We start from the raw sequence: 26077 nt of genomic DNA, 5'->3' as shown, positions 1-26077 counted from the left end.
ATTCTACTTGACACACACTAGACATGCAAAATTTACTGAATAAAAAATTTATTGAAAAAATAAAATATTGTATTTTAACAAATTGAGCTCATATGATACTCCATTTTGTGTCCAACGTTTTTCATTCATACATAATAATCTTCCTATGAAATAAAATATTTCATAAACATGATTCTTGATGGTTACATTATATTCATGTACCATAATTTAATCATTCCCTAAATGTTCTACTATTCAGAAATAAACTTTGTCCCAGAGATAAACCCATGCACATATCGTCACCTTATCTTTGATAAAGGAGGCAAGAATATACAGTGGAGAAAAGACAGCCTCTTCAATAAGTGGTGCTGGGAAAACTGGACAGGTACATGTAAAAGTATGAGATTAGAACACTCCCTAACATCATACACAAAAATAAGTTCAAAATGGATTAAAAACCTAAATGTAAGGCCAGAAACTATCAAACTCTTAGAGGAAAACATAGGCAGAACACTCTATGACATACATCACAGCAAGATCCTTTTGGACCCACCTCCTAGAGAAATGGAAATAAAAACAAAAATAAACAAATGGGACCTAATGAAACTTAAAAGCTTCTGCACAGCAAAGGAAACCATAAACAATACCAAAAGACAACCCTCAGAATGGGAGAAAATATTTGCAAATGAAGCAACTGACAAAGGATTAATCTCGAAAATTTACAAGCAGCTCATGCAGCTCAATAACAAACAAAAAAACCAATCTAAAAATGGGCAGAAGACCTAAACAGACATTTCTCCAAAGAAGATATACAGATTGCCAGCAAACACATGAAAGAATGCTCAACATCATTAATCATTAGAGAAATGCAAATCAAAACCACAATGAGGGCTTGCCTGGTGGCACAGTGGTTGAGAGTCCGCCTGCCAATGCAGGGGACACGGGTTACTGCCCCGGTCCGGGAAGATCCCACATGCCGCAGAGCGGCTGGGCCCGTGAGCCATGGCCGCTGAGCCTGTGCGTCCGGAGCCTGTGCTCCACAACGGGAGAGGCCACAGCAGTGAGAGGCCCGTGTACCGAAAAAACCAAACCAAACCAAACCAAACAAAACAAAAAAACTACAATGAGATATCATCTCACACCAGTCAGAATGGCCATCATCAAAAAATCTAGAAACAATAAATGCTGGAGAGGGTGTGGAGAAAAGGGAACCCTCTTGCACTGTTGGTGGGAATGTAAATTGGTACAGCCACTATGGAGAACAGTATGGAGGTTCCTTAAAAAACTACAAATAGAACTACCATACGACCCAGAAATCCCACTACTGGGCATATACCCTGAGAAAACCATAATTCAAAAAGTGTCATGTACCACAGTGTTCACTGCAGCTCTATTTACAATAGCCAGGGCATGGAAGCAACCTAAGTGTCCATCAACAGATGAATGGATAAAGAAGATGTGGCACATGTATACAATGGATTATTACTCAGCCATAAAAGAAACAAAATTGAGTTATTTGTAGTGAGGTGGAGGGACCTAGAGTCTGTCATACAGAGTGAAGTAAGTCAGAAAGAGAAAAACAAATACCGTATGCTAACACATATATATGGAATCTAAGAAGAAAAAAAAAAAGGTCATGAAGAACCTAGGGGTAAGACGGGAATAAAGACACAAACCTACTAGAGAATGGACTTGAGGATATGGGGAGGGGGAAGGGTAAGCTGTGACAAAGTGAGAGTAGCATGGACATATACACACTACCAAACGTAAAATAGATAGCTAGTGGGAAGCAGCCGCATAGCACAGGGAGATCAGCTGGGTGCTTTGTGACCACCTAGAGGGGTGGGATAGGAAGGGTGGGAGGGAGGGAGACACAAGAGGGAAGAGATATGGGAACATATGTGTATGTATAACTGATTCACTTTGTTATAATGCAGAAACTAACACACCATTGTAAAGCAATTATACTCCAATAAAGATGTTAAAAAAAAAGACAAATAAAAGAAACTCTGTTACATTCATACAATAAAAATTTATGCAGCCATTAAGAACTGATTCTATTTTTTGCTGTCATAAATAATGCAGCAGTGTATATTTTAAAATATAAACTGTTATTCTCACTTCTGATTACTGCCTTGGGACAGATAAATGGGAGAAACTGGATTTAGATTATGTAGAGATAGAGCTATCTTATCCTTTGTGGCAAACCAGCATATATTACTAGGAAAATCAGAGGCAGTTATCGACTCTTCACACATGTGTAAATTAATTTAATCAGCTTGCTTCTTAATACTTAGCTGAAATAGACTACAAAAATTGGAGTTTTCCCATGCTAAAACAGAGATGATATGGCAATGAAAGAGTTGGATCATATAGGGTGGGTATGGGAGAATTGATCTTTTTTTTTTTTTTTTTTGAGGTACGCGGGCCTCTTACTGTTGTGGCCTCTCCCGTTGCGGAGCACAGGCTCCGGACGCGCAGGCTCAGCGGCCATGGCTCACGGGCCCAGCCGCTCTGCAGCATGTGGAATCTTCCCAGACCGGGGCACGACCCCGTGTCCCCTGCATCGGCAGGTGGACTCTCAACCACTGAGCCACCAGGGAAGCCCGGGAGAATTGATCTTGATCAAGGAATGTGCACTGTGCTACTCCTTTGTTCTTGTTACTTAGTGAATTGTGAGAAATATCTGGAACTGGGTTTCCTCTTCTATATAAGGCTTCCTGGTGAAATGAACTGAGACTTGAGAAGCTTGACAGGAAAGGGCAGATATAACTTGTGCATACCTTGAGGTATTCACTGCAGGGGTTATTGTAGGCATATGATCATTTGTTGCTTTACCTCTCATGCTATCTTATCTAAAAGTTCAATTGTTATATACTTCAGTAGATCACCTACGTTGGCATCCTACATCACCACCAAGTCATAATAAATACCAGACACCATTTCAACACATTAAACTTAACATTTCAGTATCAAATTAATTTTATTTACTCATACCCTACCTAGTTCTGGAAAGAATTAAAGATGATCTATATAAAATCAGATAATAAAAGAAGATAAAATAAAATTAAAAAACAAAAAGCATTTGAGGAAAATGTGACAAAGGGAAAAATCAAGAATAGAAGAGTTTCAGGATAATATAGCCTCAAGAGAGAGAACTAAGATTTGCATACAAAAAACTTGCTGAAAGGTTCTGTGTCTTTGTTAAAGAAAGAGATAAACCTCTTAGTAGCTAATGCCAAGAGAAAAACACTATTAGTTACATAAGCCATGGCATTCCTACCATAAAAACAAACCAATTGCCTAGAAGGCTTATCACTTATGATTTTGAGATTAGAGAGAAAAATTATCCCAAGTGTCATACTGTAATGAACAATATCTTCAACATCCATATGGTAAATACTATAAGGTTTTGTTTTGTTTTGTCTTGAACTTTTTGGCTGCACCACATGGCATGTGGTATCTTAGTTTCCCGACCAGAGATTGAACCGGTGCCCCCTTGCAACAGAAGCACAGAGTCTCAAGTGCTGGAGCGCCAGGGAAGTCCCTAGTACAAGGCACTTTACAACACAATTTCAATAGTTTCTTTGTTATAAGTAGGCCAATGGCAAGATAGCACAGAAGCAGTGTACTCTACATTTGTATAATATATTTAGAAATGGACCCACTCAAATGGCTTCCTAAAACTTCCTAGATACAATCAAAAACACACCAGGCCCAGAGGAATGCCCATGCCAAAGGAAACTCACTGCACCTGGCTGATTCTGACAAATATCCTGATGGCCACTCTATAAACAAATCCTAAATGATCTGACTCACTCTGCTGGCCCTTAGCCAAAAAAGAGTGGCAGCCCTGGAAAAAATGCCGATAAGCAAACCCAAGGGCCAAGAGAATTCAGAATATCATTCTACACTAAATAATTAAGGATGAGGGACTATAGTTCATCTGGGGGTAGCCTTGGGTCCCTCAGAATTACTACACCTCGGAAATACATTGTGAATGCCTGTCAAGTGAGTTTACCAAATCAGTACAGCCCTGGGACCAACTGGCCAAAACAAAAGAGGATGTTTGTTACAATATAATCATGGCTGAAAAGCAACCCCCAAATCTATACTGGAGTCCAACTGTCTGGGGACAACGCACTAAGTATTCTGGTATTGGGTGGGGGAACATTTTTCTGGACTATTGTCATGTCAGTACTCAATTTTCAGGTGGCTGCAAATTTCTCTATAAATCCTTTATTTCCCTTAGTTACATACCTTTTCATCAGAGTTGAGGTTGAGGGAGCAGAGGGTACAGAGGGGGTTCTGTCTGAAGATTTTTTTTGCCCTTCCAACACTGCGTCAAGAAGAATCTTTATATCATTTTACTTGATCTGCACATTAGAAACCCTATGAATTCAGTAAGGTGAATAATATCATATTTGTCTTACAGATGAGGAAACCAAGGCTTGGTTTGGTTGTAACCAAACGCTGCAGAGTTGCTGCTTGGTAGACCCTGTAGCACATCCTAGATCTGCTTCTCACTCTAATGCTGTCCCCACTATAGTAGTGAACCAAGAATGGAAAATTTTCAGCTCTCAGCTTAATTCCATATGTCCTACAGTGGATTTTCGAATACTAAAACTGACATTTTTGCGACTTGCAATTAAAAGCAACAAACACAACTACATGCAAAGCTGCATCAGAGGTCTGAAGACAAGGGTGACATTCTAGGCTGAGTACTGGTCCCTGTTAATTGTTTTTCCACTCCAACAAGAATCCTACAAATCAAGTCAAGCCAGCTGTCTACAAATACTATATACTTTCCCACTTCCAAGCCTTTGTTCATACCGTTCCCCTTCATTTAAATATGATGTCCCTTCCTTTTGGCATATTTGAATCCAAAAGTCATTATTAATGACAGTATAATTTCCTGCCTCCTTAGAAATGCATCTCTATCAGCCCAGCAGGACATAATCTCTCTGTCCTCCGAATTTCTATAGCATTCAAATCTGTAGTACTCATTTGTCAAATATTACTCTCTCTTGTTTGTTCACCAATTTTCTGTGTATTATCTCCCCCAGATCACAAGCTGCTTGAGGGATGAAGCCATCACTTGGCCTTTCTGCACCCAGGTGACACAGAGAAAAAACACGCAATAACTGATGGCTAAGACACCAAGACCCCTGAACAGCCTAAACAAACCAGCTGCCGACTTCACTTTCTTTCATTATAAACTCAACCAATCTTTTAATTTTCCATTTTCCCCTTTACCTTTCTTTTTCTACTTTAACTGTTCATAACACAAAACCAAATTTTATGTTTTACCATTGCACTGACTACCGATTCTTGCATGACATGTATGGGAAATATTTTCTACTCAATGATATATACATAGGGCAGACAACTTGGAACACACATAAATTTTCATCACTACTTCATAATCCACTGTATGAATAGTTATCATTTATGTAACCAGTGCTTTACTGGTGTTCATTTAGGATGGTTCTGTTTCTTTATTATAAATAATGTTGATATGTACCCACCTATATTTTTATGCACATCTTATTGTTTTCTGAGATTCCTAGGTTGATTGATACATATTGCTAACTTGCCCTCCAGAAAGTTTAAAGCAATTTCATTTTTACCACCAGTATACGAGAATGCTTGTTTACAGAAAGTGGCTGTCTCAGGTTGGCTTTAGGGAGGTTGACAGTGAAGGAAGGAGGGAGGAAGAAAGAGAACCAGATTAGGGAGGATTAGGCCTTTAAAAAAAGATTCGAAATAAATAAAATAGTAGACATAGAAGTTTTCATCATACTGGCTTCTCTACTTTTCAGTATGCCTAACCTTTTATAATTAAAAAAAAAAAACATTTAAAGACTATTTCTCACACTTGTCAACAATGAGTATGAGCATTTTGTTTTTCAAATTTGTGAATTGTATAGATGAAAAATGGTATCTCATTGCTTTAGTTTACAATTCCTTGATCACAATCAGGTTGAACAGATTATATATAATGTATATATGAGCTAGCTGTATTTCTTCTTTTATGAACCTATAGCTTTTGGTTAAAATTTTGTGCTCTCTGCTCTTTTGGGGCATTTATGCTCTGTTTTTAATTGCAAAAGCATGGATGAAGAACATTTTCTCTCAAAAATAAAACTTCTACCCAAAAGAACTACCTTCTAAGTAGGATCTTTACATGTGTGGCCCTTATTTGATCTCTTCCTCCTTATATATGTGGCCTTCGAAGGAAAAAAATTTGTCCACTACCAAAATGGATATAAATTTCCTAGAAGCAACTTAAAAACTGCTTCAGAAAACCTCCAGAAAACCTCCTGCCTTTCCTAGAACAACTAAAGGGAAGGACTGTGGAGGAAAGCTTGGTCTCTGAGGAAAGGGATTTGTCTAATAGATATGACTGTAGTGTTTCCCTGTTGCTGCCGTAAGTAAGGACAAGGGAATTTATGGCTGAAAAAAACATATATTTGGATAAAGAAAGAGACATTACAATTCACAACTATCTAGAGAACACAATAAGGAATGCAAATAAAGTCACGAATCACAGGAAGGAGTGCCCTAAGAAGGCAGTAGAGAATAGGAGTGGGGGCAGCAGCAACAAGGAGTAGAGGGTCCTAAGGGTTCCCAGATGCCCTCAGCTTCATTCCAACCAGTTTAAAGAGGACACCCAGAAACTATGTGTTGATACAGAAATTAAATATACTCACACTACAAATAAGGGGACCCATTAAGTGCTGCATCCCCTCCCTCTGTCAAATGCAATTCATAAAAGGAAAAAGGAATTGAAGGACATCTAGAAATCACAGAACCCTAGGAAGCAGAGAGACTATTTATGGAGTCCATCACTTACAGGGAAATGGTTTCCATACTGCTGGGGCCAAGTTCCTAGAACCACATTCTCTTGTACTACTGCTTATTTCCATCTCTGACCATAACCTTCATCTTGAAAATGGCCAAAGTAAGTTTAATTTGAAACCAAGAGCCAGACCACACTTTTAAAATAGATGCAAAGAATCTGAAGAAATAGCAAAGAAACAGATTTTGTTCTTGAGATTTAAAATGGTAAGCGTACTACTAAAATATGCTCAATATGTGACATAATTGGTTGGACATGTGCCAGGACATTTTTGAGGGAGACCCCAATCATCAACAGGAAACTGTAGACTACCTACACAAATGCCATCCACAATGCCTTTGCCCCCCAGCCTTTCTGTAGGAGGAGGGCTGGAAAAGTTCTCAGACTCCCTTGTAACTAAGGGTGTACATGTGACCCAGTTCTAGCCAATGTGATGTAAGGGAAGAGTCTTGTTTTCAAGACGACATACCTCTGCAAACCCTTCTGCCATTTGCCCTCTTTCTTCCTGCATGGAATACGGATGTGAGGTCTGGAGTATAGCCATCGTACAATAATGCGAATGAGAACCACATGCTAAACTTAATGGGTTGGAAAAACAGAAAGGTATGTGTCCTTGAAGACATCCACCCTGAACTGCTTACCTCCAAACTAATTTTGTGAGATAACTACACTCTTATCTAAGCCTCTATTAATTGCATTTCTGCTAATTGCAGCCAAACTCATTCCTACTAATATACCAAGGGTAAACAAACAAACTGTAATTGAGCTCCTCACTGTGGTATAAAGAGGCAGATACACTTCAAAAATGAAATTAAAATGTCATAGATGCTATAAAGGAAGTAAAGGATACATTAAGGGAAGAATGGTCAGGTTAGTGGTAACCAGAAAAGATATGAAGTCTTCACAGACCAGGCAACACTTGAGAGTCCTGAAAAATGACTTGTTTGCCAGGGGCAGGAGGGAAAGTCTACACGTCAAGCAACCTAGGACACTGCAACACAATAGACTTCCCATTCTTCTAACAAAAATGTAACAGGGTCTACCACAGCCAAGCGTCGTGCCAGGAGTCTGATTACCAAAATAACATAAAACCTGCCTTCATGTTGCTTAGTCTAATTGACTTTTGTCAAGGCTATCTCAATAAAACAAGTAGTCACAACTTGGTGGCTGCATAACTGTATCACAGATATACTGCTGTGTTTGGCCTATAAGAAGTCTGGTTTTCCAAGTCTTCCAAACTAAAACCTACACTTTGTTCCTTATCACCGAGGAATCGCCTCCCTCCTAGAACAAAGGGAAAGACATCGTGTTGTCACTTGTTTTCATTAAAAATCTCGGTGCAATTATGAAGCTGGCAAATATCCCCAGGAGATCAAATCAGTCTATTTTGTAACTCACAGCTTCAAAGCCTCTGGAGACTATCAGGATACAAGTACTAAAGAAAATTACCTCACCATCTATTCACTTCCTTGGAAACTGCTTCTGAAATGTCTGCAACGTCTTGCTTTAGCTACCAAGGAACACCAATCTTAAGGAAGGTTCCTCCCACATACCAATTTATTGATAGCTACTAATTTGAGGAGAAAATTCTCTTTGGAAAAGCATTTCACCAAACTTCATAATAAGCATTATAGGATTCTAACACCTCATGCAGTTTATTCTAAAACAGATTTTCTTCCTGTCCTTCTTATCACACAGACACTGTGAAACACAAGGAAAGTCCCGTGAAAATACAGCCCCTTACCACCCGTTGAACTGAAGCATTCATCTACCTCAGAGATGGGTAGGACAAAGGGACATAAAATGATGTGGTCTGGTACAAAACCAATAGGAAGGTAACTGGATGCTCAGAAGAATCAAATATAAATTCATTAAATTATAAGCGAATCTTTCAGAATCATCTGGAAAAAAACTGAATCCTGCTGGCAACACGCATGAATATCCATAAAGACATTCTTTGGCCTTACTTTGTTATTCTGGTCTATAATTGTTTTCACATTTTGAGTGCTCACTCATGCAATTCAGGCCTCAAAGCAGCTTTGGGGCACTGGATTTCAACCCCACAAAAGGGGTGCATACAGGGGGATCCATAGCTACAGGTCACTAGAGCCAACAGCAAGATAGCTACCACAGCCCCTTCAAAGTCCTAAGCCTTCTCAGGGTCCACCAATCTGCCTACAGCACTAAGTAAATGGAGACTTAGGGCAGAGAATTGAATGAGTTTCTGAGTTATGATGCTGAATACCTGGATTAATCTTAGGAAATAGCTCCATACTGCATCTCTTTTACAGTAACCACACTGACAAGTCAAGGCCAAATCTCTCATTTTAGTGACAGGCCAACATGGCTGCTTTGATCTCATTCCCATTCAATAGTGAGTAGCACCTACAGTACAGCCTGTGATTTACCATAACGCTATCAAGACCCCACATAACCTCTTACATGTGAATTTACAAGAGGATAATGAGCCAAAAGTATTGTGAGTTGTATTTTGATGAATTTTATACTTTGTATGTGTGCAGACATACAGGCAGAACACTTTAACCCCATCATTAGAGAAACCTTAATTCTTTGCTCTTCTATCATTGTAAATTCCTTGATGATTTCTATAAGTCTCCTAATTACTGTATGCATTCTTAAGGTGTTCAAGTTAATAATCTCATTTACTCTGGCTGTCATATAAGGTAGAAACTACAAAACGAACTTTATTTAATTATCTAGCTCACTATTCCCTACAGTCCTTCAGCAAATGAGTTAGAAGAAATAACCATTACAGGGACTTCCTCCCAAACGCATTTATATAGCACTATATAACAAAGTATATCATGGACAAAGTAATCTTATTTAAAATGGCTTGAAACATATCAGCTGCATATCTACATGAGTACAAGAAGAAAAAATATACAAATATATTTCTTTAATTTTCTTATTTCTGAGATAATCAAAATGCTCACTCTTAGTTAATTTATTAATGGTGAGTAATTTATTATGGTGAAACAACATTTACTGAATACCTACTACAAGCATTGTACTAAGCAGAGTAGAATCTAGCATTTGACTTAAAACAGCTCTAAATAGGTTTTTTAAAAATCTCCAGGCTTGGTGAAAAGTTATTCTATTTTCAATACAACTTAGTGAGGTGGGATCATATAGGTTGCTCATAGCCCTTAAAGGATTCTGCTTATCTCTAAAATGTCTCTGCCCCCTACTCCCTTTTGTATGGAAAACAAGAGGCTAGGACATCACAGGATTCTGTCTTACCAACATTCCCTAAAGGAGCACATGGTCTTGGATTCTAAGAGGTTATTCAGTAAATTGGTTTTTTGCCCTCATGGAAGTATTCCTCAAAACTTTCCATTTCTGGATATGATAAACTCAGAACCTATAGGACTCTCTCCGTCCCCCGCACATATACACACAAAAAACAACCACAAAACCTAGGTATCATAGAAAGAAATGAACTTAAGGTACTGGACAGTGAGCAAAAGCATACAGACTCTCACAGGGAACTCACAACTGCTGGGAGGAATAGAGACAGGGAACTATATCAATAAGTTTTACTCACCATGGCTTTTAGCCTGGGGCTAAGTGCAGCATTTGTGATGAACAGCAGCTAGTGGAGGACAGGGCACACATAGAAAAAACCCGACATAATCCTGGCGTAGGGAACCAGAAAAGGTGAGTTGGGAAAATGCTGAAGAAGTGAGGGAATCCCAGAAGGAAGACAGCCAGAGGGAACCCCCAAGCTCTGTATTCAATTACATCTGTAATTGAATCCTAACTATGGTGGTATGGAATAAATGCAAAACAAAAGAACAAATTTTGAACTAAGACTATAACTGCCACCCAGAAGGTGCTGATGAGTGAAGAGAAGCAGACAGACACTGGCAGATTGTGCACTCAGTTGAAGGAGAGGAGATGATGTGCCTTTTAGTCTGGATTTAGGTGAAGCCCAAGTGCTCACAGCAGAAGTATAAGCATGTGTGAAAAACCCAGTCATTCAGACCTGAAAAACCAGATAAAAAGAATCCAGGAAATCATGAGCATTGAACAGAAAGACCCAAAGAGTAGATCCCTAATCCCTGATTACCCACATCTCTGACTAAACCCTGAACAACACTTGCACAGGCTAGACTATTAACAGCCCATCCAAAAACAGCAGATCTGAACAAAGACAAGAGCTACTACACAGGAGTTAGCTGTTCAAGCCCAGCCAAGAAAACTGGCTGCTAAGATAAAGAAATAGTACTTATTGGATAAAAATAACATAGTCCAGAATTTCCTCAATTTAACATTCATAACATCCAAGATATAATCCCAAAGTAGCCAGCATACAAAGAATCAAGAAAATATCGCACACGCACACACACACACACAAAATATAACACATTATCAGGAGAAAAGAAAATCATTCTGGTCCAACTCCAAGATGAACCAGAACTAACAGACAAGGATGTTAAAGTGGCTATCCTCAATGAAATACAAGAAGACAATGTTTTCAATTCATAAAAACCTGACTTCTGACCTTGGTATAGAAGCACTTCGGAATTTATCACTCCCATTCTCACAACAAGAAAAAAGGTGAACAAACTGAAAGTCAACAACTCTTTCTAGATCCAGCAGAGCACTGAGCTCACAGGGCAAAACACTGCCCCCAAAACTGTAGAGACAGACAGGTGCATACAGAAAATCCAACTTACCAAAGCAGAGGCCCAGGAACAGAAAACTCCAGAACCAGTACCAGAGTAGAAAACCTAAACTGTAGTTGATTGCTAGAAGCTCAGTGTGGACAAGTTTGAGAGTTAAAAACTTCAGGGGGGCTTGATCTTAGGGGGACCCTCATACTTTTTTGAGTTGTACCACCAGGAGCCCTGCCAAGTTCTCACAGTGAAGATCAGAGAAAAATTCCCTCAGGCTTCCAGAAGTGGGAGGGGGAAAGTAGCCACTTTGTAATATGCCCAGAACATTCTCTATCTCTTTTTTTTTTTTTTTTTCTTTGCGGTACGTGGGCCTCCCACTGTCGTGGCCTCTCCCGCTGCGGAGCACAGGATCCGGACGCGCAGACTCAGCAGCCATGGCTCACGGGCCCAGCCGCTCCGCGGCATGCGGGATCCCCCCGGACCGGGGCACGAACCCGCGTCCTCCGCACCGGCAGGCGGACTCCCAACCACCGCGCCACCAGGGAAGCCCCCATTCTCTACCTCTTAACAAGGTCTGCCCTCAAGAGAAACTATTTAACAGAGCCTAATCAACCTTGGGGAAGTGAAATACTCAAATTGGCTCAAAATACCCAAATACCCAGTTGGTTCTAACTCCCTTTAGCCTTCCACATGGGGGAAGGAAATCACCCAATTCCAGCCCCCATCTAGCCTTCCTATTTCACCTAAGGGTGAAAAACAAATGCTGAGAAGCAGTCGTGAAGGTCACAGCCCAGGGGTACAGGCTCACTAAAAGACTGAGACCCAGTGTTAGGATTATAAAACACTTCCTCTCTCCCCACACCTTCCCACTACATCAGTAGAACTCTTGTATAATGACAGGGGAATAAAACTGAGCGAACAGCTCATCCCAGACCTTATTTAAGAACAAGTCCCTAGGAGAACCTGAAGACAATAGGGGAGTGAAAAACAAAGACACCAGCGGAAGGTTTATCCTCTGTCACCTACAGCTACAGTACATACTATACAGTCTAACTTCTAGCCAGATAAACATCAAACTTCACACTAAAGGCCTATTTACCTCAGCTCCTATTACTCAGTACATGATGGCCAGTTTTCAACAAAAAATTTCAAAGCATAATAAAACAAAACAATCTAGTTAGATGAGACAAAGAAAGCATGAGAACTAGACTCAATTATGGCAGAGATGTTGGAATGATCAATTGATGAAAACTTCAGCAGAGAAATTGGAAGTCTCAGCAGAGAAACAGAAACAATAAAAATGAAATTTTAGAACAACAAAAAAATATAATTTCTGGAAAAAAATCACTAGATTGACTAACATCCAAATGGATATGACAGAGGAATGAGTAAGTGAACTTAAAGACAAATCAACAGAAATTACAGAAGGTGAAGAATAGAGAGAAAAAATTAAACAAAATGAACAGAAGCTAAGAGACCTGTTAAATGATATTATACAGTCATAAATAAATGTAAATAGAATACCAGATGAAGAGGAGAGAGAAAAAATATTTGTAGAAATAATGGATAAAAATTTCCCAAAATTGATGAAAGAAATTCGCAGATACAAAATACATGAATCAAAGCAGGATAAACACAGAGAAACCCAGCCACGGTACATAATAAACCATTGTAAGGCAAAGATAAAGAGCAAACCTTGAAAGCAGCCAGAGAAAAATGACATATCACCAACAAGAGAACAATGATCTGATTAATGCTTAACTTCTCATCAGAAACCATGGAAGACAGAAAGACTGGAACATCTTTAAAGTCTTGGAGGGGGGGGGGGAAAGAAATGTTAACCCAGAATTCTGTATCCAGCAAACATATCCCTGAAGAGTGAAAACAAAATAAAGATACTTTCAGATAAAAGAAAACTAAAAGCATTTGTCACTGGCAGATCACTATAAGAAGTGCATTTGCTGGCAGCAGACTTGCACTGTAAGAAATGCTAGAAGTTATTTAGATGTAAGGCAAATGATACTAGATGGAATTGGGACACTCAAAAATGAATAAAGAGCATCAGAAGTGATAAATGGAGGAATAAATACAGAGGACTATATTTTGCTTTTTTCCTCTGAATTTCTTTATAAATCAAATAACTGTCTAAAACTAAAATGGTAAGTGTCTTGTGGAGTGTGTGTGTGTGTGTGTGTGTGTGTGTGTGTATGTGTGTGTTTACATGTAACAACTATAACAAAAAGGATAGAGGTGTGGACCTATAAGTTTGTGAGTTTTCGATGTTTTACTTGAAGTAGTACAGTATTAACTAATGTACTAAGTAGTACATTATTAACTAATTAAGTGGACTGTGAAAAGTTATTTTTGTATATTATAATCCCTAGGGCAGCCGCTATAAAAATAGTACGAAAAAGAATAGCTAAAATATCAAAAGACAAAATAAAAGAGAATTCTGAAAACATATTCAAATCCTCTACAAACAAGGCAGGATGAAGAGAGGAAGGAAAAACAGAGATGTGTAGAAGATAAAAAATATTAGGCCTAAGCCCAATCATGTCAATAATTACATTAAAGATCATTGAACTAAACACTCCAATTAAGAAGCAGAAATTGTCAGAAGGCAAAAATAAAACAAACTACACAAGTCTACACTGTTTACAAGACACTCATTTTAAATATAAATACACAGACAGGTTAAAAATGAGCAGATGAAAAACATACCTTGCAAAGAGTAATAAGCAAAAGGCTGGAATGGCCATTAACATCACAAGACAAATTTCAAAACCAAATGTATTACCAGAAATAAAGGAGAATGATAATAGAGTCAATAATGATAAAAGAGTCAATTCAACAGAAAGGGACCAACCCAAATGTGTATGCATCCCATAACAGAGTTTCAAAATACATGAAACAAGAATTGACAGAATTAAAGGGAGAAACAGACAATTCTCCAATCATAGTTGATGACTTTAACACTCCTGTCTCAGCAATGGATTGAACTAGAAAAAAAAAAGAACAATCAGCAAAGCCATAGAAGACATGCACAACATTATTAGCCACTTTGACCTAATATATATTTATAGACTGATATACCCCAAAATGGCAAAATACACATTCTTTTCAGATTTACATGGGATAGTTACCAGGAGAGATCATATTCTAGGTTATAAAACAAGCCTCAATAATTTTTTTCTTAAAAAAAACAAACCTGAAATCATATGGAGTATGTTCTCTGACCACAAAAGGATCAAATTAGAATACCATTTTAGGGCACACAGGACCACCCTCAAGTTTGTGATTCACCACGGAAGAGTCAACAGTAGGTTATATTCATGGCTAAGATTTATCACAGTCTAGGGTACAGAGTAAAAGCAGGAGGAAAAAGATATGCATTGGGTAGAATCCAGAGAGGTCACAGACCTTTTTATACATACTCTCTCTAGAAGCAAACTATAGGGATATATGCAAAATACCTCTGACCAGGGAAGAGCAGAAAGAGCAACTGAGTCTCAGCTTTCATGGCTTGTAAGAAAGGCTGGTCATACAGGCATATCCTGCTACTTGACCGCCATGGTAACTGAAACTCAGGACCCCCACAATGAAACTAGGTACACTTCATCAATCTGGATGTTTGTACAAAGCAGTTCTGACAAACAGGTACAGCACGGTCTATTGCTCCTGGTGTTCAAAACTAAATCAACCATTAACATAAAAATAAGCGGAGGGCCACATTCCCAGGGGTTAACCAAGAGTCAATCATGGTTCCAGGTTCCCTCAGAGACATGAAGGAGTCAGCAACCAGACCCCCTGTGTTAACACTGTCCTCACAAATACCAATATGTAAACCAGGAAAACACTACATATTTGGAAAGTAAACAATAAAACTCTAAATAATCACTGGATCAAAACATAAATTACATATATGCTAACTTCTCTTATGAAAGGGATCTGATAAGTTGAAGGAGTATTACTGTATTAGAATAAAAATTATAGTAGTATGTAGTGAAATGTATGTGACTGCATTTGGATAAAAAGCTTTCAACAAAGGGAAACACACAAAAAATCAATTACAAGAGAAATTAGACAATATTTTGAACTAAATGGTAATGAAAATACAACATAAAATCTGTGGAATGCAGTTAAAGTTGTGCTTAGAAGGAAAGTTATAGCCTTAAATGTCTATATTAAAAAAGATCATAATGCAAAATCAACAAGTACTATATAGAAAAATTTTCAAAAATATATAAGTAGAAATTACCCTCCATGTTGTCTTCCATTTTTCCCAGATCTAATGGCAGAATAGAAATGTTTGTAGGTGCTTGTAGGGTGAAACATTTGGTTTCTTTGGAAACCAAAATATCACAAAATCTATGAGCAAGAGGGAACCACCTCCTGAGTAGGAATGTACCATTTAAAGTACACCCTAACCCTAACCCTGGTAGTCCAGTGGTAGAGAATCCACCTTCCAATGCAGGGGACGCGGGTTCAATCCCTCATCGGGGAACTAACGTCTCACATGCCACGGGGCAACTAAGGCCACGCGCCACAACTACTGAGCTCGCGCACCTCAACTAGAGCCCGCGTGCCTCAAACTACAGAGCCCACGCGCCCTGGAACCCGCATGCCACAACTACAGAGAGAGAACCTGCATGCCACAACTAGAGAAAAGCCTGCATGACGCAATGAAGAGCCTGCTCGCTGCAATGAAAACATCCTGCGTGCTGCAACAAAGATCCCACATGCCGCAACTAAGACCCGACGCAGCCAAAAAAATAAAAAAATAAAGTACACCATTCTGAGTAGGCCCAAACACTGTGATTATTCTCTGTTTCCTACCACACTTAGAGAGATGTAGAGGCTGGGGGCGGGGGGAGGGAGGGAGGCGGGAGGCAGGTGTTAGGGGTCAGCTTTAGAATTTGTGTGGTCCTTCCACTTGTATAAAAAGACTTTCTGATGAACAGATTTTAGTATTTTTGTTGGCCTGGCAATGTGAGAAAAGGGTAATTCCAATAGGGGCTTCACTCTGCCCAGAGACGAGTACAAAGGCTCAAAGGGTAACCCATGGTACATATAGGAGCCGAGTGTTTGGCCAGTGAGAGCCCCACTGCCCCACTGCGTCACACAGTCAAACATTCCCAAAGCAGCAACTCAGTGGCTCACAGGGCCACAAGTATTACTAGTACAGCTATTAGGTTGGCTTGCCACACTTCCACAGGTTAGTCTGGTAAGGAGACAATGAGCTCAAATGGATTCAGAAAATTTATTACTCAAACACACAGCAAAAGCAAAATCAGCACGGTGTCAGTGTACCAAGCCCTTAATCCCACATGCTGACATCAAACAGGAAGGGCCAGATGACAGATGTTCAAGCGATGTGTCATGCTGCTGTCAAGGAGCCACCTCTAAACTAAATCCAAGCAGTTTTACAGACTTACAGAGACACCTCAAGGGTACAAGGTACAAGGTGGAGACCCCTGCACTCAGCTGAACAAGGAGATGGAAGAGAAATGGACTTATGACAGTTTCCCACAAGGTACGTTAGGAGAAACCACCTAGTGACAGCTCCTCACCAAGCTGCTTATCTCCCCTTGCTCCGGGAGGAACCACAGGGCATTTCGCCAAGACTTGAGTCAGACTGTGGTGAAGCATTGCCCACGTGCCCTGAATGAAGACGTGCAAGGTGGGCAGGGTGCTGCACAGAGAAGCTTTTCCACAATATGTTGATTTTATGTGCTTTTACTACAGTGATATTCAATGCCAAGAATTCTGAAGCACTCACTAAGAAGTGATACTGAGCATTTCAGCTGGGCCCTGAATTAACTGAAAGAAAGTCATGGAGGAGGACAGTAAGTGTGAAGTTTTTAACAGAATATCTTCTGTCATCTACCCATACAGGCTAATGGAATTAACCACTCCAAATACCAACACCCTTGAAGCAGGGGGCCTATTTGTGGGAGATATGTGTAGTGCACAAAGAAGGAAGCTGTGTACCAGCTATATGACTTCCTTAACCACTCACTCTTGGTCCTACAGAAGGATACTCTCAGGGTCTTGTAATACTCTGTGGTGTGGAATTAATGCTGCTACTTCTGGTCAAAAAGAATAAGGTCAGATCAAAGGCTGTGGTTCTAAAACAACCAGCGCACTATAATCAGCAATATCTACCCCAGACAGTGTGAGAACCTTAGGCTATAAACAAACCCATCTCAGAGCTCTCTGAGACAGTCTGCCTTAGTCCTGGCTAGCTGTGGAACCTACAACAAAATGAGTTTGGGTTTTTTTTTTTTTTTTGAGCCAATGAATTAGACAAGCTTTATGTTGATTAAAGACCAGACAAGATGCTAAGCGGTGAACCAAAATCAAAACAAACACTGATGCACAGTTTTGCTAAGAGAACTCTCTCTAGTAAGTTTAGAAAATGAGCACTACGGTTATATACCCTTAAAATAAACAGTGAACTTAATCATTATAGGTAGCTTAAAAATATTGATTGTGATCAGTGATCACACACTGCATGAAACAACTAACAAATTATTTAATATTCTCATTTTTTTAAGAAATGTAGAGAACAAAGGTATTTAATTATGTTTGTGTCCCAACCACTTACTGACAAATTTTCATCTTACAGTGAAATAACATACACTATAAAAATGATAATAACATCAAACAACTTTCACCTTTCACCAGACAATCTAACACTACATTTACCTTTTTTTTAACATTTTTATTGGAGCATAATTGCTTTACAATGGTGTGTTAGTTTCTGCTTTATAACAAAGTGAATCAATTATACATATACATATATCCCCATATCTCCTCCCTCTTGCGTCTCCCTCCCTCCCACCCTCCCTATCCCACCCCTCTAGGTGGTCACAAAGCACCGAGCTGATCTCCCTGTGCTATGTGGCTGCTTCCCACTAGCTATCTATCTTACATTTGGTAGTGTATATATGTCCATATATATACTACCACTCTCTCACTTCAACAAAATGAGTTTGAATTACGTTTCTTCAAATACAGATATGGACAGACAGACAGCGAATGGCCACATAGCAACTAAGATTTACCTACGCCAAAGTGGAGGCTAGATTTGCATTAACTTTTGGTCATCTTATAGTAAACATTTTGTAATAAAAAGAATAAAATACTCCTTATAAATTTCTCTTTAATATGACTAAACGTAGGAAGGAAATGCTTAAGATTTCTTTGCCAACATTATACACAGACAGCGACTGACTTGATTAAGGCTGTTTGAAGACATTTCATATACAGTTTTAGACAAATGGGTCCCACACAAATGTGATGAAGGAAAAAAGAGAAGCAAAACCACATGCCATTGTAGTAATGTAACAGGACAAAACATAACACTATCAGCTGAAGTCCAGTGACTCTAGCACAAGAAAGGGAAACCATGAATAGGCCCAGAGAAATAGGTAAGAGTTAACCGCACTGTGTCACTGGGCAGGCCTGCTGTGAGGACTGCAAGTAACAGGAAAAATAACTCACAAAACAACTTATGGTCTATTATCCAGCCAGGAAAGAAACAGACAATGGGGGAAAAGTCTACACAAACCTTGAGAGAGTTCTATGGATGTGATAATCAAAGTACATTCTCTCACACATCATGCTTGAGAAAGGAATGTAATGAGAAAGAGGCCTCACTCTCCTGTCATCCCTGCTTGCATCGGCAAGGAGGAATAGAAGGTCAGTGGCACAGAAAAGCACCAAAAGACAAAACTTGTTTGGAGGGGGTGATGTAGACCACTGTTAGCCCCTTAAGTTAGGGGGTCTTAAATCTAGGTCAACACTGATTTCTCCAAAGCAGTGGCTAAGGGAACCCCATGTGGTCACATTCGTAATTATACTGAGGCTGCTTCTTACCCAGAGGTCTCTGTCCTGAATACAGAGTTTCCTCCCCTTTAACAATACAAGACACAAAGGAGAAGCAGCAGATATATACACGGGGTAGTGGGCAGGGCGGGAAAGTTCTATGACATTTTAGTTTAAGGTAGACAGTCATTTACATGACCCTGGATCGTCAAGGAAAAATTCTGCCTAAAAAATTCTGATATAGCTGTGGGAATTGTCAGTGTGCAGAATGTAGCTGGTTATGAGAATTAATGGCATTATCCAAGGGCAAGGGCCAAAGTCAAGGAAGGAGTTTTAAGGAGTGAATAAGTGAGAGGTCGAGTAAGATGAAGTAGGTAAATGAAGCCTTCTACTGGAAGTGGAGCTCATCATAGGATATCAACTACTCTTTGAGGGATACAAAGGAAAAAAACATCCATTAAAACCCATCTTTTCTTCACCAGAAGACTAGATCTATCACTCAAATACTTATATTCATCATCATGTTTTAATAGAAGGGTGCACTGGATAATCTCATTAATTCAACAGTATCTGAATAATCTCATTAATTCAAGTATTTTTGAGCACCTACCGCATGCCTGCCACTGTGTTAAGCACAAAGAGATTGCCCTTTCTAACAAATTTACATAGTATCCTCTCATTCATTCATTTATCAATTCATTCAACAATCATTAAGCACCTAATGCTTGCTAGACCATAATGTTTGATGCTTGAAATGCATGCATAGTAAGTGTTCAATATATATTTTCTCTTCCTGAACACAAGAGTTTTACTGTATAAAGCTGAAAATGGAAAGAGGCAGCCCCAAAGCATGCTTCATGCACTGGGGCCTCCTGAAAAAAGCTACAAGCTTTAGTGTCAGAGAGCTGGACTGGAATTCCAGCTCTACCACATACCCCAAAGTGACCTTGAGCTCTTAACCTCTCTGAACTGCAGTGTCCTCAGTATACAGTGGGGGTAAATGTCATATCCCCTGCAAGGCAACAAAAATAATAAAAGTAAAATGTCTGGTACAACACAGAGGGGTTGTCATTGCTGTTATTATCACTATTAAGGAAGATAATCTGTGCGGTCAGGAGTTGCTTGAGAGATGAGAAGAAAATATAATGTGGGCAACCTTCTGAATAATGAACTCACTATATTCCCATGAAGGACAGGGTTGCTAAGAGTGTGCTTCGGTCCCAGAGGAAAAAACAAAATCCCATTCTAAGCAGGATTTACCCCAGTGCCCTTCCTTGTCTTCTGAAGGCCCTGATTATCTTCTTCCTCTTATCAGCCCTGATGAAGTACACTAGAGGCCACCCAATCTAGTGGCAAGGAGTCGCGGGGTGTTCAGAATCCTGATTCCCAACACTAACCAGGCAGAGACCAAGTAGTCAAAGACAACAGTGATGCTCTGACCCCTGGCTAATGAGGCTGAGATTCTGGCAGAGAACTAGCACCAGTTCATTAGTTAAGAACTGAAATGCAAATGAGGAATCAGACAGAAAAAGCAGAAGCCAGCTGCGGAGCACAGGCTCCGGCCACGTAGGCTCAGCGGCCATGGCTCACGGGCCCAGCCGCTCCACGGCATGTGGGATCTTCCCGGACCGGGGCACGAACCCGTGTCCCCTGCATCGGCAGGCGGACTCTCAACCACTACGCCACCAGGGAAGCCCTATACAACCTTTTAAGAAAGTAAAGAGGTCAGACTTTAGGGGTGGGTGGGGCTTTCTAGAAGCACTGTGAAGGGTGGTACCTGTAGGCTGGAGGCTTTCAGTATCTGTGGATGGGCAGATCTGCATTAAGCACTGGTAAGAAATGACTGAGGAGACCAGTAAAAAGGATATGATTATAGTGTTAGGAAAGAAGTAATGAACCCTGAACAAGGACAACAGAGTGGGGATGGACTATTGAAAACTTTGCAAAGGTCAATTTTGTAAGCTAGGTGAACATTCAGAGTTGAGAAAATGAAATATAAAAAGATGCTAATAATAAATATTAATATCTACCATTTGCATTTTAAGTTAAAGGAACTTTAAAATACAAGGAACACTAAATTTTGTATAGTTCATATTAATGCAAAATAAAACACTTGTATTTTCAGACTAACTGCTTATGAGTCTAAAGAAAGAATTTTATTTTTACTCCTCTATATAATAATATTTTCTTGACAAATCCTAGGGAAAATATGAGTGAGATACTGAAGTATGATAAAATTACACAGGAAAGTAAATATACTCTTGCCAAAATCATTATTCTGGTCCCATGAGTAATACTAACACAGAGGAAAAAACTAGGACTATATTCCATTAACTTTTTTTCTGCAGTGACAGCAAATTTTAAACTAGGCATGTGTTTCTAACTTTGCCAGCTTTCTCCCTGAAGCAAATGTGTCAGAGAGGATTACTGTGGCAAGTTAGTCATATGGATTTTTTTTTTTTTTTTACAAAATGGTAACACATAACATTAGAAACCAAACCACAAAGAACAGGCTCTCTAGAGCCAGACTGGAGCACATACACAGAACATACAGTGCTTTGAGTAACAAGGTTTTGTCACTCAAAAAGGAGGAGTTTGCTTACCTAGGATTCCAGGAAATAACACATATCTTCTAAGACACAAAGAAGGGAAAAAACAGAATGCAAGGAACTTATTCCAAGGCAGGAATATAAAAGAGAATACATTTTCCTAAAGAAATCCTAGATTTTAAATTCTGAGGCACTGAAAAAAACGTACCTAAGAAGCTCAAATTGTTATTTAAATTCTGGCCCATTTAACTGCCAAGACTTTCAAGAAGATAATGAATGCTATCAAAACTTCATCATAAGTATGTGAATGAGCTTGAAAAGAAGTATACCAGCTGTTTCCATGCAATAATAGAGAAAGCAAAGCAACCACTGAGCATCTTTAAGAGCTCTAATTATCTCTGCCTTGTGGAACTTTATTCGACTCTCACTTCATTATGCTCAATAACATTCTTGAGAAATATTTATGTTTCTGCTTTACAAAGGGTAAAGCATACCCCTTTCACAGCAAAGGTGTTCAATAAATGCTAAATAAAAGTTTGACAAACGTTGTATAAAGCCATTTCTTTAAGAGACTCTAAAAGTCAACTTGCACTGACACTATTATTTCAAGGTTTTCAGGATAACCCAATCACTTTGCCATTGTACGAAAGGTATTGCAATACCAAGAGGTTGTCTTCTAAACCCCGTGAAAAGGGAGAAAAATCAAAACAAAACCAGAGTCAGATATGGCAGGAACGCTGGAATTATCAGACCAGGAATTTTAAAATACTAAGAATAACATGCTATAGGCTTTAATGGAAAAAGTAAAAAACATGCAAGAAAAGATGGACAATGTAAGCAGAGAGATGGATATTCTAAGAAAGTATCAAAAAGAAATGCTACCAATCAAAAACGCTGTAACTGAAATAAAGAATGCCTTTGATGGGCTCATTAGTAGAATGGACACAGGTGAGTAAAGAATCTCTAAGCTTGAAAATATGACAATAAAAACTTACCAAAACTGAAAAGAATATCCAAGAACTCTGAGACAACTACTAAAGATGTAACGTATGTGTAATGAGAATACCAGAAAGAGGAAACAGAGAAAAGAACAGAAGCAATATCTGAAGCAATAGTGAGTGAGAATTTCCCCAATAAGTGTCCGATACCAAACCACAGATCCAGGAAGCTCAGAGAACACCAAGCAGGATAAATGCTTAAAAACAAAACAAAACAAAGAAACAGGGCTTCCCTGGTGGCACAGTGGTTAAGAATCCGCCTGCCAATGCAAGGTACATGGGTTCAAGCCCTGGTCCAGGAAGATCCCACATGCTGCGGAGCAACTAAGCCCGTGCGCCACAGCTACTGAGCCTGTGCTCTAGAGCCTGCGAGCCACAACTGCTGAGGCCACGTGCCTACAGCTCATGCTCCGCAACAAGAGGAGCCACTGCAATGAGAAGCCCGCACACAACAACGAAGAGTAGCCCCCACTTGCTGCAGCTAGAGAAAGCCCATGTGCAGCAACGAAGACCCAACACAGCCAAGAAATAAATTAATTAAACCAAAAACAAAAAGTTTAAAAAATACAAAAACAAAGAAACAAACAAAAAGCTATGTCTAGGCATGTTATATTCAAATTGCAGAAAATCAAAGACAAAAAAATCTGGAAAGAAGCCAAAGGGGGACAAAAAATAACTTACCTATAGAGGAACAAAGGTAAGTTGATCCTTGAATAACCTGGTTTTGAACTGCCTGGGCTCACTTATATGCAGATATTTTTCAATAGTAAATACTGAAGTACTACACGGCCCATGGTTGGTTGATTTTGCAGATGCAGAGGATACAGATGCAGAGGGATGGCTGTAAGTTATACTCACTTGGATTAACCCCCACATTGTGCAAGGCTTAACTGTACATCTGACTTTCCCTCAGAAACGAAGCAAGCAAGAAGGGAGTGAAGAGAAGTATTTACAGTGTTGAGATTAAAAAAATCCACCAATTCAGAATTCTGTACCCTGAGAAATTATCTTTCAAAAGGGAAGGAGAAATAAAGACTTTCTCAGACAAACAAAAACTGAGGAAACTTTTAGACAGATCTGTCTGACAAGATATGTTAAAAGAAGTTCTTCAGAGAGAAGGAAAATAATATAGGTCAGAAATAAGGATTTACATAAAGAAAGGAAGACCATCAAAAAATGAATAACTAAAGGTAATATAAAAACATTTATTTTTCTTATTCTTAAATGATCTAAAAGATAACAATTTGTTGAAAATAATAGCAACAATGTATTCAATTATGAATGCTTATATATGTAATATGCTTTTGTATAAGTGAAATGAATGATAACAATGATACAAGGAATAGGAGGGAGGAATTTGGAATATTTTGTTATTATACGGTACTTGTATTACCCATGAAGTGATACAGTATTATTTGAAAGAGGAATTGGATTAGTTGGAAATGTATATTTAGCCAATGCTAGGGAAACCATTAAAAGTTTTTTCAAAAAGGCATAATTGATACGCTAACAAATGACAGAAAATGGAATCATATAAAGTGCTCAGTTAAAACCACAGAAAGCCAGAAAAAGTATGAAAGACAAAAACAGGAACAAAGAACAAGGGCAGCAAATAGAAAACAGTGACAAATATGGTAGTTATTAATCCAACTATATCAATAATCCCTTTAAAATGTCAATAATCTAAATATACCAATGAAAAGACAGATTGCCAGAGAGGAAGAAAAAAACAAAACCCAAATATATGTTGTCTACAACAGGAGTCCCCAACTCCCAGGCCGCAGACCAGAACGGGTCTGTGGCCTGTTAGGAACCAGGTCACACAGCAGGAGGTGAGTGGTGGGCAAGTGAGCGAAGCTGCATCTTCCGCTCCCCGTCACTCGCATTACCACCTGAACCGTCATCCTGCTCCCACCCCTGTCCGTGGAAAAATTGCCTTCCACGAAACCGGTCCCTGATACCAAAAAGGTTGGGGACTGCTGGTCTACAAGAAACTCATTTTATTATTTTTTTTAACTTTTTACTTTATACTAGAGTATAGCTGATTAACAATGTTGTGACAGTTTGAGGTGCACAGCAAAGTGACTCAGCCATACATATGCATGTATCCATTCTCCCCCAAACTCCCCTCCCATCCAGGCTGCAACACTAAGCAGAGTTCCCTGTGCTATACAGAAGGTCCTTGTTGGTTATCTATTTTAAAAACAGCAGTGTGTACCTGTGAATCCCAAACTCCCTAACTAAACCTTCCCCTAACTCTTCCCCACGGGGAACCATACGTTGTTTCTCTAAGTCTGTGAGTCTGTTTCTGTTTTGTAAATAAGTTCATGTGTATTATTTCTTTTTAGATTCCACATATATGCGATATCACAGGATGTTTCTTTCTCTGACTTACTTCACTCAGTATGACAACCTCTAGGTCCATCCACGTTGCTGCAAATGGCATTATTCAGAAACCCATTTTAAATATAAAGACATATATACATGAAAAGTAAAGGCATAGAGAAAGATACACCATGCTAGTAATTAATCAAAAGAAAGCAGAAGCAGCTGTATCAATTTCAGACAGAACTACTTCAGGGCAAGGAAAGTTTTCAGCAATAAGAGGATAATACCATAACATAATGATAAAGGGGTCGATCCTCCAAGAAGACATAACAATCCTCAATGTGCATGCACATAACAACAAAGTGTTAAAATACATTTGGCAAAACCTGACAGAACCGGGCTTCCCTGGTGGCGCAGTGGTTGAGAGTCTGCCTGACGATGCAGGGGACACGGGTTCGTGCCCTGGTCCGGGAGGATCCCGCGTGCCGCGGAGCGGCTGGGCCCGTAAGCCATGGCCACTGGGCCTGCGCGTCCGGAGCCTGTGCTCCATGACGGGAGAGGCCACAGCGGTGAGAGGCCCACGTACCGCAAAAAAAAAAAAAAACAAACAAAAAAACCTGACAGAACTGCAAGGAAAAGTAGATGAATCCCCTATTATAGGTGCAGACTTTAACACTCCTCTAACAGAAATGGACAAATCCAGCAGGCAGAAATTCAGTAAGTACACAGTCAATCCCTACAGCACCATCAATCAATTGGATATAATAGATATCTAAAGACTACTTCATCCACCAACAGCAGAGTTCACAATTTTCTCTAGCTTGATGGAATATGCACCAAAACAAACCACATTCTGGAATATAAAACACAACCTTAACAAATTTAAAAGAA

At 39.3% G+C, this 26077-nt stretch overlaps 1 protein-coding gene across 2 annotated transcripts in view; it reads right to left on the bottom strand.

Moving 5' to 3' along the window:
- PRRG1 (proline rich and Gla domain 1) overlaps positions 1 to 26077 on the bottom strand; it is a 129566-nt gene that overhangs the window by 90934 nt on the left and 12555 nt on the right. The window contains exon 1 of one of the 2 annotated variants that reach the window (XM_073799239.1): positions 10407 to 10428. The exons of the other annotated variant lie outside the window; for it this stretch is intronic. The gene's annotated coding sequence lies outside the window, so the exon portion shown is untranslated. Of the gene's footprint in view, positions 1 to 10406; positions 10429 to 26077 lie in introns of those variants that run through there. 2 annotated transcript variants of the gene reach the window in all.

Source organism: Tursiops truncatus, chromosome X (assembly GCF_011762595.2).
Source record: "Tursiops truncatus isolate mTurTru1 chromosome X, mTurTru1.mat.Y, whole genome shotgun sequence".
Classification (NCBI taxonomy): domain Eukaryota; kingdom Metazoa; phylum Chordata; class Mammalia; order Artiodactyla; family Delphinidae; genus Tursiops; species Tursiops truncatus.
The sequence above is the reverse complement of the archived record's forward strand: the minus strand, read 5'-3'. Positions and strand labels throughout refer to the sequence as shown.